This window comes from Vicugna pacos, chromosome 6, assembly GCF_048564905.1.
Source record: "Vicugna pacos chromosome 6, VicPac4, whole genome shotgun sequence".
Lineage (NCBI taxonomy): Eukaryota > Metazoa > Chordata > Mammalia > Artiodactyla > Camelidae > Vicugna > Vicugna pacos.
This window is the reverse complement of record NC_132992.1, coordinates 55,858,837-55,871,254: the sequence shown is the minus strand read 5'-3', so window position 1 is coordinate 55,871,254 and position 12,418 is coordinate 55,858,837. Positions and strand designations below refer to the sequence as shown.

General features: G+C 41.9%; 1 long non-coding RNA gene across 2 annotated transcripts in view; it reads left to right on the top strand.

The window, feature by feature from the left end:
• Positions 1-198: 198 nt before the first annotated feature.
• The window catches only part of LOC140697127 (uncharacterized), a 226,415-nt gene continuing 214,195 nt past the window's right edge, over positions 199-12,418 (top strand). For both annotated transcript variants that reach the window (XR_012073955.1, XR_012073954.1), the window contains exons 1-2: positions 199-289; positions 2,056-2,266. This is a non-coding gene — a long non-coding RNA (uncharacterized lncRNA). The remainder of the gene's footprint in view (positions 290-2,055; positions 2,267-12,418) is intronic.

The following is a 12,418-nucleotide window of genomic DNA, read 5'->3' as shown; positions in this document are numbered from 1 at the left end:
CGAGGCGTCTCTTTGGAACCAATCAGACCTTCTCTCTGTTTCTTACTCCGCCCTTCGGTGCCCTGGCTCGGCCTCTAACCGCTCATTGGGTCATAGGGAGCCTTTGAAAGACGCGCGGGAGAAGAGCCCTGCTGAATGTTGATTGGCTGCGAGGGCGCCCTCCTCCCGCCTCGACGCCAGTTGGGAGCGTCGAGGGGGCGGAGCGCTATCGCCGAGAGGCAGCCCTCAAGCTTTGGGGGATTCTGGAAAGCGGTTCTTTCTCAGGGCAGGATTTCATACTGGTCCCAGGGTAGGGAATTTTGTTTTCTTAATTTTTACCTTTTTTTTTTTTTTTACTTTTAAGGTCATGGTGGGGAGCATTGGCCTGGAGAATCTTGTGAAAACACACCACATCCCATAGACTTTATAACTGTGGTCATATCTGGTTATACAAATACAATGGGACTCGCCAAAAATCCAGAATATAAATATACCTTATATGTGTGATGTTTATGTACTTACCATTCCAGAATATAGACAAGTTAGGATGTAGATCAACGTTCCTATTCACTAAATATGAATGAAATAGTACTGTGTGAGGGGGAGATAAAAAGTCTCCAGAAAATTCTAAGTGCCGGTGTTTCTCAGTAATTGGCTATAACCTTAAAAAAAATGTATTTGATTACTTTCTCCCCCATTCTCCAGTCCCCATTTAGCTGACCATGGGGAAGAAAGTCACCTGGAGCAATATTACCTGCAGTTCTGACAGAACTACGCAGAAGTTTAAGCTCCCTGACTCATGTCTGGAAACCAGTGGGTAGAAAGCTACTGGGAAGAATTCTTTAGTAAAAGAAGATAGCACACTTTGACTTACGGACTGTATTAGTCAAGATTATCCAGAGAAAAGAACGAATGGGGTATGTTCATAAAGAGATTTATTTTAAGGAATTGGCTCCCACCGCTGTGGAGGTTTGGGAAGTCCAAAAGCTGATGGAGGAGGCTAGCGGGTGCTGGAGACTCAGGAAAAAGTTGTAGTTGTAGTTCAAAGGCAGTCTGCGTAGAACCAGGACTAGCTGATGTTGCAGATGAAGTCCAAAAGCCATCTGCTGCAGAATCCCCGCTTGCCTTTTTGTTCTCTTCAGGCCTTCAATTAATTGAATGAGGAGGGGAGTCTGCTTTTCTCAAAGTACAGCAGTTTAAATGTTAATCTCAAGCAAAAACACCCTCACAGAAACATCTAGAAGACATTAAAAAATTATTTATTCATTTATTTTGGGGACAGGTAATTAGGTTTTTATTTATTTATTTTAAATGGGGGTACTGGGGATATAACCCAGGACCTTGTGCATGCTAGGTGCACACTCAACCACTGAGATCTACCACTGAGCTCTACCCTCCCCTCTGGAATACATTTTGAGCAAATATCGGGGTACTGTAGCCCAGTCAAGTTGACATATAAAATTAAACATCACAGACTTGTTGGACTTGATTCATTTATTTATTCAGTAGATATTTATTGAGTACCATCCATGTCCTAGGTACTATTCAAGGTGCTGGGAATACTGGAGTGAACTAAACAAAGTCCCTGCCTTTATGGGGCTCACATGCTATTGGGTCAGATATTTGGGTAGTTATATGTGCTATAAAGAAAATTAAAATAAATAGAGCCTATTGAGAATATATTCTGGACTGAAAAGTCAAGGAAAGCATCTTTGAGATGTCATTTGAGCAATACCTAAATGAAGATAGTGAGTGAACCATTTGAATATTTAGTGGAAGTGTTTTCAGTCTGTCTGAAGAGTAAGGCGGTGCAAAGGCCCTGGGGTGGGAAATGTGCTAGGTGTGTTCAAGGAACAGCAAAGAGGCCAGTATGAGAAGCTAATTGAGTGAGGCCGAGAGTGGTAGGAAATGAAGCAGGGCCTTGTGGGGGGCTTAAGAGCCTCTTTTCTGAAGCATTCTGGGAGGGTCCAAGGAAAGACTGAGACCTGGACTTTGGGTAGGTACTCTCTGAGTGGGCTTCAGGATATCTGATACTCCCTCATTCCCTAATTCCCACCTTCTTTCTGCTTCTCCCAGTGTTGTCTCCGCAGATCTCTTTAATCTTCAGCATCAGGAGCCCTTCTATTCCTCAGAACAAAACTTCCCCCTCAGAATTAGTGAAATCCCAGCCCTTCGAGGGTGGTGGACATTCTACCACCTCTGGCCTCAGCTGGATGTGAACGTAGTCTCAATCTGTTCTGCCTTCTGTTGATTCTTCCGAGAGGGGAGGACGAGCTCCAGTCCCATGGTAGGAAGGGGATAGAGGGTGGAGGGCTGGAATAAACTGAAAGTATTTCAACTTCTGTTTGTTCTCTCCACTAGCAGGGTCAGTCCAGGCTTTCTCTCTAACTACCCAAAGACAAACATCTCACCTCTTTTTCATCTAGTCCAGGGTTTGGCAAATTATGGCTCATGGACCAAATCCCTATTTTTGTAAATAAAGTTTTATTAGAACACAGCCACACTCCATTGCTGAAGTATTGTGTGTGGCTGCCTTTACACTACACTGGTAGAGTTGTGCAGTTGAGCAGGAACTGTATGGCCTGCAAAGCCTAAAATATTTACTCTCTGGTCCTAGGCAGAAAAAGTTTGCCTACCCATGTCATATAGTCTATGAGAGAAGTGTCTATTTCTTCTAGTAACATGATTTTAAGTCTGCTTCTTACAAAGGAAGGAGTCCTGGCCTTATTATGCTAAAATATTCTCGTCTGTTTAGCTTGTTCTCTTCATTATGGAGGGTCCTACGTAAACTGACAAAGCCTCTGGCTGAGCTATCTGGTTAAATGGCGTCATAGTAACCTAGTTTCTCTCTAATTCCCAAGATTCTCCCTGAGAGGAGGAAGTAGGGGGAGGGGGCTGCAGTTCAGCCTGCCACACCTGTAGTCTTCAGTCAATTTTTTGGTGTATGGCTCATGGCTGTTGACAGAAATGTATGTGGTCAAAACAATGTGGAAGATTTAGCCAAACTATCAGAGGGAAAAGTGTTAACATATGTTCCTAGACACATGAGTATTTTGAGAGATGCTCAAAGAGAAATGAAACATGATTGCCATCAGAGGTTGCACTTGGATGCAAGTTTTACAGATAGAGACATTTAAAAAATATTTAATGGATTTGGCGTGAGTGTTAGAGAGAAAACGCTGGAATCTTAGAGTTGACTGCAACTTGGAGAGAACCTATCTCCCCATTCTTGACATGCCAAGTTTAAGAATTTCTCTTGTGATAACCATCAGATACAGTATATGACATCTACAGTGGGCATATATGGTTTTTCTATTGCTTCTCCCTTTGGTGAGTTGCCTCTTTCTCATTTCATGTGGTCGTGTTGGGCATGTGACTGGGACTGACCCATAAATGTACTCGATTCCTCTGGTTACAGTTAATGGTCCATGGAAAGCATGTGACTCAAACTGTAGCATCCTTCCTTGTCTTGTGTGCTTTGGTTGCTAGTGTTCTTTTCTTCTTTCCCTTCCTGAAGTTTCTGATTTACCCCAGAATGATACTGAGTTCTAATTTCCACTGGATAAGTGTAGTAGATTGTAAAATATATTTAGAATACTATTTAAATTTTATAATGCTGTTGTATTTTATAATTAGAATGGATGTGACAATTTCACTCATCCCACAGACTCTTCGGCACCGTGACTTTGCCATGCTCCATCACGAGGTGGAGTATGATACTCCTCCTCTTAAATACAGGCTGGCCTTAGTGACTAGTTTAACTGGTGGAATGTCTCAGAAGTGACAAATCATAACCTTGATAAAATTTCATCCTTGTATATCCAGCACCCAGGTCAAGGCATGGAATATTACCAGCCCCCAGAAGTCTCCTTTATGTCTCCGAACACAAGCCACCCCCAGGGTCACCTCTGTTTTGACTTCTGAAACTATTGCTTAGTTTTGCTTGCTTGCGAATTGTATGTAAATGCAGTCTTTTGTGTCTGGCTTCTGTTGCTCAACTTTATGTATGTGAGATTCATTCATGTTTTGGTGTGGGATTGTACTTGTTCATTCTCATGGCAGTATACATGTGCTATAATTCATTCATCCAATCTACTGTTAATAGACATTGGGTAGTTTCCAGGGCTGGGCTATTATGAATAGTGCTGCTATAAACACCCTTGTCAACGTTATGTTTTGATAAACATATGTACATACTGCTGTTGGGTATGTACTAGGCGTGGAAATGCATCTGTTCATCCTTAGTCAATACTACTAGACAGTTTTCCAGAGAGGCTATACCAGTTCACACTCCCATGGGCACTGTATTAGAATCTAGGTCAACATTTTGGCCAACATTTAGTATTGCCTATCTTTTTCGTTTTCCCCATTTGGTGGATGCTAATTTCAAATTGTTCAAAGATTGACACTAGTCAGTTGGATATCAGACAGAATCAGTAGATACCGTTCTTCAAGAGGTAGCAAAAGCTCCATAATTTTTGGAGAATGTTTCTGTGTTATGTGTTAATTACCATGTGTAAATATTTTCTGTATTATTTGGTGTGTCTGTATCATTATAATGTATATGTTTTGGGGGGGTACATGCCTACTTTAGACCGTAAAACTACTTATATGAACTGAGTGGCCCCAAATTAAGAAGCTTCCCAAATTTAGACATCATCCTTGGGCACCTCACACTGTGATGTGGGAAATGTTAAAGTTCCCAGACATCTCCAGCTTGGGACTAAAACTTAAGTCACAATAACCATCCTCTATGAATATTTCTCTAGTTCTTCCTCTATCTACTATATGAACCGGCAGCCCCTCTCTACTCCTCATAGTAGTTCAGTGAGTCAGATGACCTCCTGTATACTCAGAGATGCAGGAGCAAGCCCCCCTCCTTGCCCCTCAGCCGCCATCTTTGGCTCTTCTGTTCTCACTTGCTGTCGAGTCACTGCCCAAGCCTGGAGCAGCAGATGTGCTGACACTCACTGAAGGTGCTGTGACTGCCCATTGACCACTGACGTCCACACATCTGCAGTGCCAACTGCACCTTCACTGTTGCTGCTGAAATTGCTGGCCCAGGATTTTGCTAACCTTGGCTTCTTCAGTGTCCCATGGAAATTGTAATGAAACAGCTCTAAACTAAAAAATTCCAATGGCTTTTTACAGCCACGGGAACTGGGTCACAGGTTGTTGGGTGTGGCCAACACTGGGTTGTGCTGAGAATCGTCTCTCTCCCCTCTGGCCTTGTCTAGATGTCATTGAAGCCAATTTGTATACTTTGACTTTCTCTATCCCTGGGGTGAGTTTCTTTCCAGGAGTCCTCTGGCCTCTCTTGTAAACAGTCCTGGCAAGATTATCTCACCCTCCTGACAGCTGTGCTCAGGTGTGTCTTGCGCCTGGAGTGCTTGGTCTCCACCTAGGGTGACCGCTGTTCAGGTTGGCCTGGGTTGGTCCTGGTTTATGACTGTGGCACTGGCCTAATTATTAACAGCTCTCCTTTCTACTGTCCTGTTTCTTTCTTTCTTTCTTCCTTTTTTTTATCTATTAAGAGATACTTAGAAGCCTTTTAGGCTTTGAGGCTTAGGTTTTCTTTATTTTTTTTCTTTTCTTTTATCTTTTTTAATTGAAGTATAGTCAGTTTACAATATTGTGTCAATTTCTGGTGTACAGCATAATGTTTCAGTCATTCATGTACATACATATAATTGTTTTCGTATTCTTTTTCATTATAGGTTACTGTGCTATACAGTAGGACCTTGTTGTTTATCTATTTTATATATAGCAGTTAGTATCTAGTCCGAGATTTTCCCTTTTACTTTCGAAAGTGTCCTGGTTGGGGTAGTAAATTATATAGTCATCCTCTCTCAAGCCATCTTTGGAAGAAAATTTTCAGAGGTAAAACAGAATCCACAGCACATTTTGGAACAGTCAAGAAGCAGTGTGTAGGAACAGGTTTTGACCTCAGAAGGCTGGTGGTGGCACTGCAGCGAAAGATTGCTGTCCCTGCTTTTCTTCTCAGCCCCGTCACCAGCAGCCACTTGGCTCCACCTACAGGCTGGTCACTGCTCTGGTCCTGGATAGTTTCTTCTTTTCACAGGAATGAGCAGGAGTAGAAGACTCTGAAACTCAGTTGGAGGTTAATACTTGTGGCTGTGGGCCCTCCCGGCATGGCCTGGGCCCAAATTTCCCAATCTGGCTTCTGCTGTGTCTGAGACAGTTTCTGTTTTGTTCATGTCTTTGTTCTTAACAGGGCCCTATTTCTCTCTCACCATTTCCCCTGTCCCTGGCCTGCTCTGGAGCTGGACTTTGGCTCCTGACCCTCAGTTACATGGATTCTGCTGTCCGCTTTCTCCACACAGCCTGTCCTACCCTGTTACCTGCCTGCCCCCGACTCTGCTCTTTGGAGGCTGTTTTGTAATCTCTTGCTATGCTTGCACGTTGGGTTCCCACCAGGAAGGAGAGTGCTCTACCAGAAAGTGCCAGGGTCTCTTGAAATCAAAAGACCTGGGTTCAAGTCCTAGTTCTGTAATTGGCTGTGTGACCTTGGACTCATCACCTGACCTGAATTGCAGTCTCCTTATCTGTAGCATGTGGAATGATAATTCCTACTTGGTAATGAATGAAGAGACTTTGGAGCTCAGGGAATTTCCTAGTGAGTTTGTTTGGTTATGAATCAGTTATCTGGGGCTGGAATGATCTTTGGGAAAATCAGATTTCTGAACCTGAGGAATCACAGCTCTGCATAAAAGAAGGTGAGGAAGAGAGCCTGGAACAGCTGGCTGGATTTTCCATCTTCATGTTAGGAGGAAATTTGGCCAACTTTGAAGCTGAGCTGTTGACTTGTCCCAGTGGCTTCAAGGCCAAAGAGGCCTTGAATCAGACAGCTTCTCACCAGGGAGAGTAACTAACACCTTTCCCCCATCTCATCTCATTGGTTTCAGGGAAACCAATTTAAGAAATTTGCCAGGAATGGCGAAGAGTCTGATCCTCTTAAATATCTGTCTTTCAGTAACACTTAGTTCATTTTCAATAGAATCTAAAATAAGGAGAAAGAACATTATTTTCGTTGCTTCATACTGAAGTGAATTCAGAATGACTTGGAAACATGGATGTTATAAGCATCCATATTAATGACCTCAAATATAAAACAGAAATTGGCAAGGCCAACCAGATAATAGTTCTATTCTTCCTGGAATGGGAGATGCCAGCAGAGAGGAGTAGGATTTCAGTAAACATCTCCCTCCTGGGCAGACATCCCCAGAGTGGGACTCAGATCTGATTAAATGAGTCAGGCTTACGTTCATTATGGTATATTACAAACATTTTCAGCATTCAGAAGTGACTGGTGTCTCCGTGGATTTGGCTAGTTCCTGGCAATTACGCACTTGGCTGTGAGTATAGACCGGTACGCCAAGTGCCTGGAATGACAATCTGAGTCTGAGCTTTCAGTCTGGGAAGGATGTTGCTCAAACACTACGCTCCTTCCCAAGGTGGCCGAGTCCTGGTTACAGTTCTGTCCTTTAAATCTATTTCTCCTGAAACCTGACCAGAAAGGATGTGGCCACTTCCCTCGCCCCTTTCAGTTTCCGTAGCAAACACCTGGGGGACCTTGCATGAGTTTTACGGCGTCTGTCTGCTAATTTGTCCAGAAGTGGTTTTGTGCCTAGTGCCTTAATCAGAAAATCACATTCTGAACATAACATGTCAGATGGATTATTAGAAAACGTTAATGTGTTCAGAGACTGTTAAATCTGGAGGCCTGGCCAAAACCTGAACTGAGTAAATGGCATTTTTTTCCCGAAATATCCTTCCACTTTTATTTAAATTGGTATTAATCAAACTATCCTCCACTGTAGCTGATTCACACTTGTTCTCTGTGCTCCAGCCCTTTATCAGGAAGAGAGGCTATTGTGGGGCCCATTCTGTATAGCAGTGGGAGCAGGTGAAAAAAAGGTAACACTTTTTAGGAACTTGAGCAAGGACTACCTCTGTATGCGTGGAGAGGATGCAAGTGTGTGCTCTCTGAAGCAGGAATTTTTGTCTCTCAGTGACTGTTAACAGTATCGAGACCAGCATATGGCTCCCAATAGCCACTCAGTAAATGGTGGTTGAATGAATAAATAAGTGAATAAGTAATTATAACCCCACCTTCTTAATTGCACGATAAACATCATCTTGTCAATTCCTTATTCTTTTATTTTCTCACTTTGATTTTATTCAGTTTAGACAGAAGGCATTTGAAAGAATTTCTCTACCAAATGGGGCAAATTGAAAGCAAATATGGCTGCCGTGGTGGTGGTGGGGGAACTTGTGGGCACTTGTCAGCTTTTCCACTTATCCCTCCTGCCTCCCTTCTTCCCCTAACCTTCACCACTCTCCTCAAGAAGTCACCCTGCTTCCCCAGCTCAGCCTGTGGCCTGGCTTTCCTTTGTCTGCAGTTGTAACATTATGTGTGCATGACAATGCTCACCTCTTTTCCTCTAGTTTGAACAAGGCATTGCTTCTATATAAGACCGACCCCTTCCCCTCTGTGGAATCTTATAGCATCAGTTTTTCCCTCTCTCTTCTTTCTTCTCCTGCTATTGACTTCTTCAGAGTCCATAGAAGAGCTCAAATCTTTCCAATTTTAAGACACCCCCCCATAAATACCTCCCCACAAACCCTCTACACTAGCTCTGTATCACTTTTACCCTCACAGCCTATTTTTTCAATAGAAAGATCTATATTCAGAGATTCTACTTTCTTACTTTTTAATCTATTATCCTTTGCAAAATTAAATAAGAAAAAAATAGTTCTTTTAAAAGGAAAATTCAAAATCAGAAAATGTGTCTCTCCTTTAAGGATAGAGCCAAGATTTTTTTTTTCTTCCTTGACAGCTAGATTTCTTAGGATAAGAGCATAAATTCCAAATCACATTACACTTTGTGATCACAGAACTTTCTGTTGGTGACAGCTCTTGACGACAAAAGAGAAAATATAAGAACAATCTTTGATTGTAAAACTTGTTTATAATCTAAGAGAAAACATACATTTGGACCCCTTATCCTGGAGTTTGTTTTCAGGTTGATGGACTGACTCGGTGACAAGAAATAATGGTTCTTCAATCGAATCAATTGATGTACAATAAACCAACACGATGTTCGCTAATCTTATTTCTTAAGGTGCATTATTGAAAAAGGTATAAAAAGTCCATGTAAACTCCTCCTGGTTAAAGGGGACAGTTCTAAATGCTCTTTCTCCCATGCTAGAGTCCTTTATAAAGTAATTTCTGATTTTTCTTTTCCCTGAGTCCTAAACACAACACAATGTCTCCCTTGAGAATTACCTTCTTCTTCAGAACACTCAGAATTCTAGACTGTACCTCTAGAATTCTTCTGATATGCTCAGTGCAGGTCACCTCCTGATACATCTTCCTGTCACATGCAGTGGACATCTTCCTGTAATGCAGTGGACATTGCAGGGTACTTCTCTGTGGTCTTTGATTCTGATGACCCATCCCTTTGTGAAAGTGCCTCTTCCCTCAGTTCTACTCCCCACTGTTGAGAGGGCCAACTAAAAATTGTCACTTGCCATCCACCTCTACAAGAATTGGGTCATTAACCACTGCAGCTGCTGACCTCCAGTACAGCCTGAAAGGAATTCAGGGTGAAGATCAGGAATGAGGCACTCTGCTCTGGGAAAAACTCACCGAACCAGCCTTCAGATAGTCAGATATTCTCAGGAGAAAACTTTATGAACTAGTCTCATTTTTTGTTTGTTTAGTTTTTGTTTTGGGGGCGGTAATTAGGTTTATTTATTATTTTAGTGGAGGTACTGGGGATTGAACCCAGGACCTTGGGCATGCTAGGCACATGTTCTACCTCTGAGCTATACCCTCCCCCTTGAACCAGTCTCTTGCATCTTCTCCTATCTAGAAAAGCACTGAAATCATTAACAGAGGCATCTGCTCTCTTATAACTAGCAGCAAACTTTTGCCAAAATATGAGCTTGATTGCACGTACTCCCTTTACCAAAATCATATGTATACTGACCTCTCCACCACCTCTTCAGAGCAGTTCCTCAGACTTATCTGAGAGCCTGTCTCCCAGGCTGTAGTCCTTAGGAAACCCCCAATAGAACTGAATGCACAGCTCTCACGTTGTGCCTTTTTTTTTTTCCCAATTGACAAGAGCATGAAGGTGCACCCTTGAGCACAGCATAAAAGATTGTTAGTTAATTGCACCCCGCCTCCCCCTGCCAACTATGCAACTTAGCTTTCTTGAGGGGAGTCTCAGGTTCAAAGGCCTACAGTGGAAGGAACATTGAGGACCAGGTGGGGGTGTTGTGAGTTGGAGAGTTCGTGATCCCATTTTGAGGGGACATTCTTTGGCTCCAGCCAGTTGCTGCCAGGTGGGAACTTGGGCCCAGTACAGCCAAATCAACTTTTTTCTTCTCTTCTGTTTTGTTCTCTCCTCACCTGTCCTCTCCTCTCCTTTTCTTTTCTTTTTTTTCCAGATGAGAGGCTGAATTTTTATGTTATTATTAAATGTTAGAAACTAATTAAAAAATTTAAAAACATTGTGTAGTTCATTATGAAAGTGAAAAAGAAAAACAAACATGTGACCTGGGGACCAAAGTAAACACATAGGTGTGAGATGGTGCAGGACTAGTTCCTGCGTCTGGGAGTACCCCCTGAATTCTGCATCTTAAGCGCATGGAACTGCTTTCAGTACCCTAAACATGGCTTATACCTCCTCAGCTTTGTTTTTGCTGGCTCCTCTGTTTGGAATGCCTCCCTACATGCTTCCCACCCCACCCCTACTTTTCTCCCAAAGAAATGCTAAGGAATTTGGGATTTTTTTCTTATTTGTCAAGACTCCCCTTCTAGGTCCTTTCTCCCTGAAGCATTTCCTAACGTTCCTTCACTCCACATTAGGGAGAGCCAGCTCTCTTTCCTTTGGACTCCAGCAGGTTTTATGGAACTTTTGTTTTTTATTTGTTTTCATGATGCAATTTCCAGAATTTAAGCTCAAAGGAATAGGTTCCATGTCTAATTTATCCATGCATTCTCAAGTGCACAGTGATTGGCACGTATTAGCCACTTAATAAAAATTTGTTGAGTGAATAAACCAGACAGTAGTTAGTTGCCAAGATGTATACTTTCTAAAATTAACATTCACTTTAATTTTCATCAAAAATTGCCAAAATGTTACTTTGTAGTTAAAAACTTAGAATCATTCCAAAATCCTCATAAATATTGATGCCTCTTTTGGAAGCCAGCTTCCAAAATGGCCACCAAAAGAATATGCCTCCCAGTATTCATGCCCTTGTGTGATCCCCTCCCCTTGAATCTGGGCTGGCCCTGTGACTTGCATTTTGATCAATAGAATGAGGTGGAAGGGACACTGTGTGACTTCTAAGGGGTCAAAAGAGGTCTTAGTGTTTCTGCCTGAGTTTCTTGCAATAGTTCTCTTTTTCACTCTCTCTGGGAACCCCGCTGCAGTGCTGGGTGGAGCTCAAGCCACATGAAGCCCATGCTGGGCTCCCTGCTGAGCTCCCAGCCAACAGCTAGCACTAACTGCCAGCATGGGAGTGGGGCATTATTGGCCATTCAGCCCAGAGGAGCCTTCAGATGGAAGCCATAGCCAACCTTGCACTGCAACCTCATGACACCGCCAAGTGAGAACTGCCCAGCTGAGCCCATTCAACGCATGAACTGTATGAGATAACAATACAATTATGTTATAAGCCAATTAAGGTTTGGGATGGTTATGTAGCCATTGATAGCCAGAACATCTTAGAAGTGAATAAAATATTGAATAAAATTTATCATGTCAAGGATAGTTTAACCTATCTTGCTACAAATGACCTTGGAGTTTTGTGCTACATAATTTCGCATGTAACCTACTTGACCCTCATGCTTCCAAGAGAGTTTTTAAGTGTGCAGTTTCCTTCATTTAGAGAGTTATCTACTCCTGTTACATTTACATATTTTCGAAAAATCTTAGTTAAGTTCTGTAATAGGTTCATACACATCAAATCCTTACACAGTGAATAATGTGATGATGAAAAATTACCAGTATAAATTCCATTCTATAGTAGCCAGTGCATTTTTCATTTCATTAGAATGAAATGGTAGAAAATATTTGCTATGGTCCTTTCTATGGCAGTCATTCTTTAGTGAAGTTATATATGGCAGATTTTAGTAAATAACATTTATTATATGTTGGATAGTTCTCTTCCCTCATTTAAAAATTATGCTATAATTTACATACAGTAAAACACACCCTTTTTAGTATACACTTCTGCAAGGTGTTTTTTCTTTTTTAAAATTTAATTTTTTAAACTGAAGTATAGTTGATTTACAATGTTGTGTTAGTTTCTGCTGTACAGCATAGTGATTCAGTTATACATTTATATTTATATATTCCATTTCATATTCTCTTTCAATATAAGCTATTACAAGACACTGAAT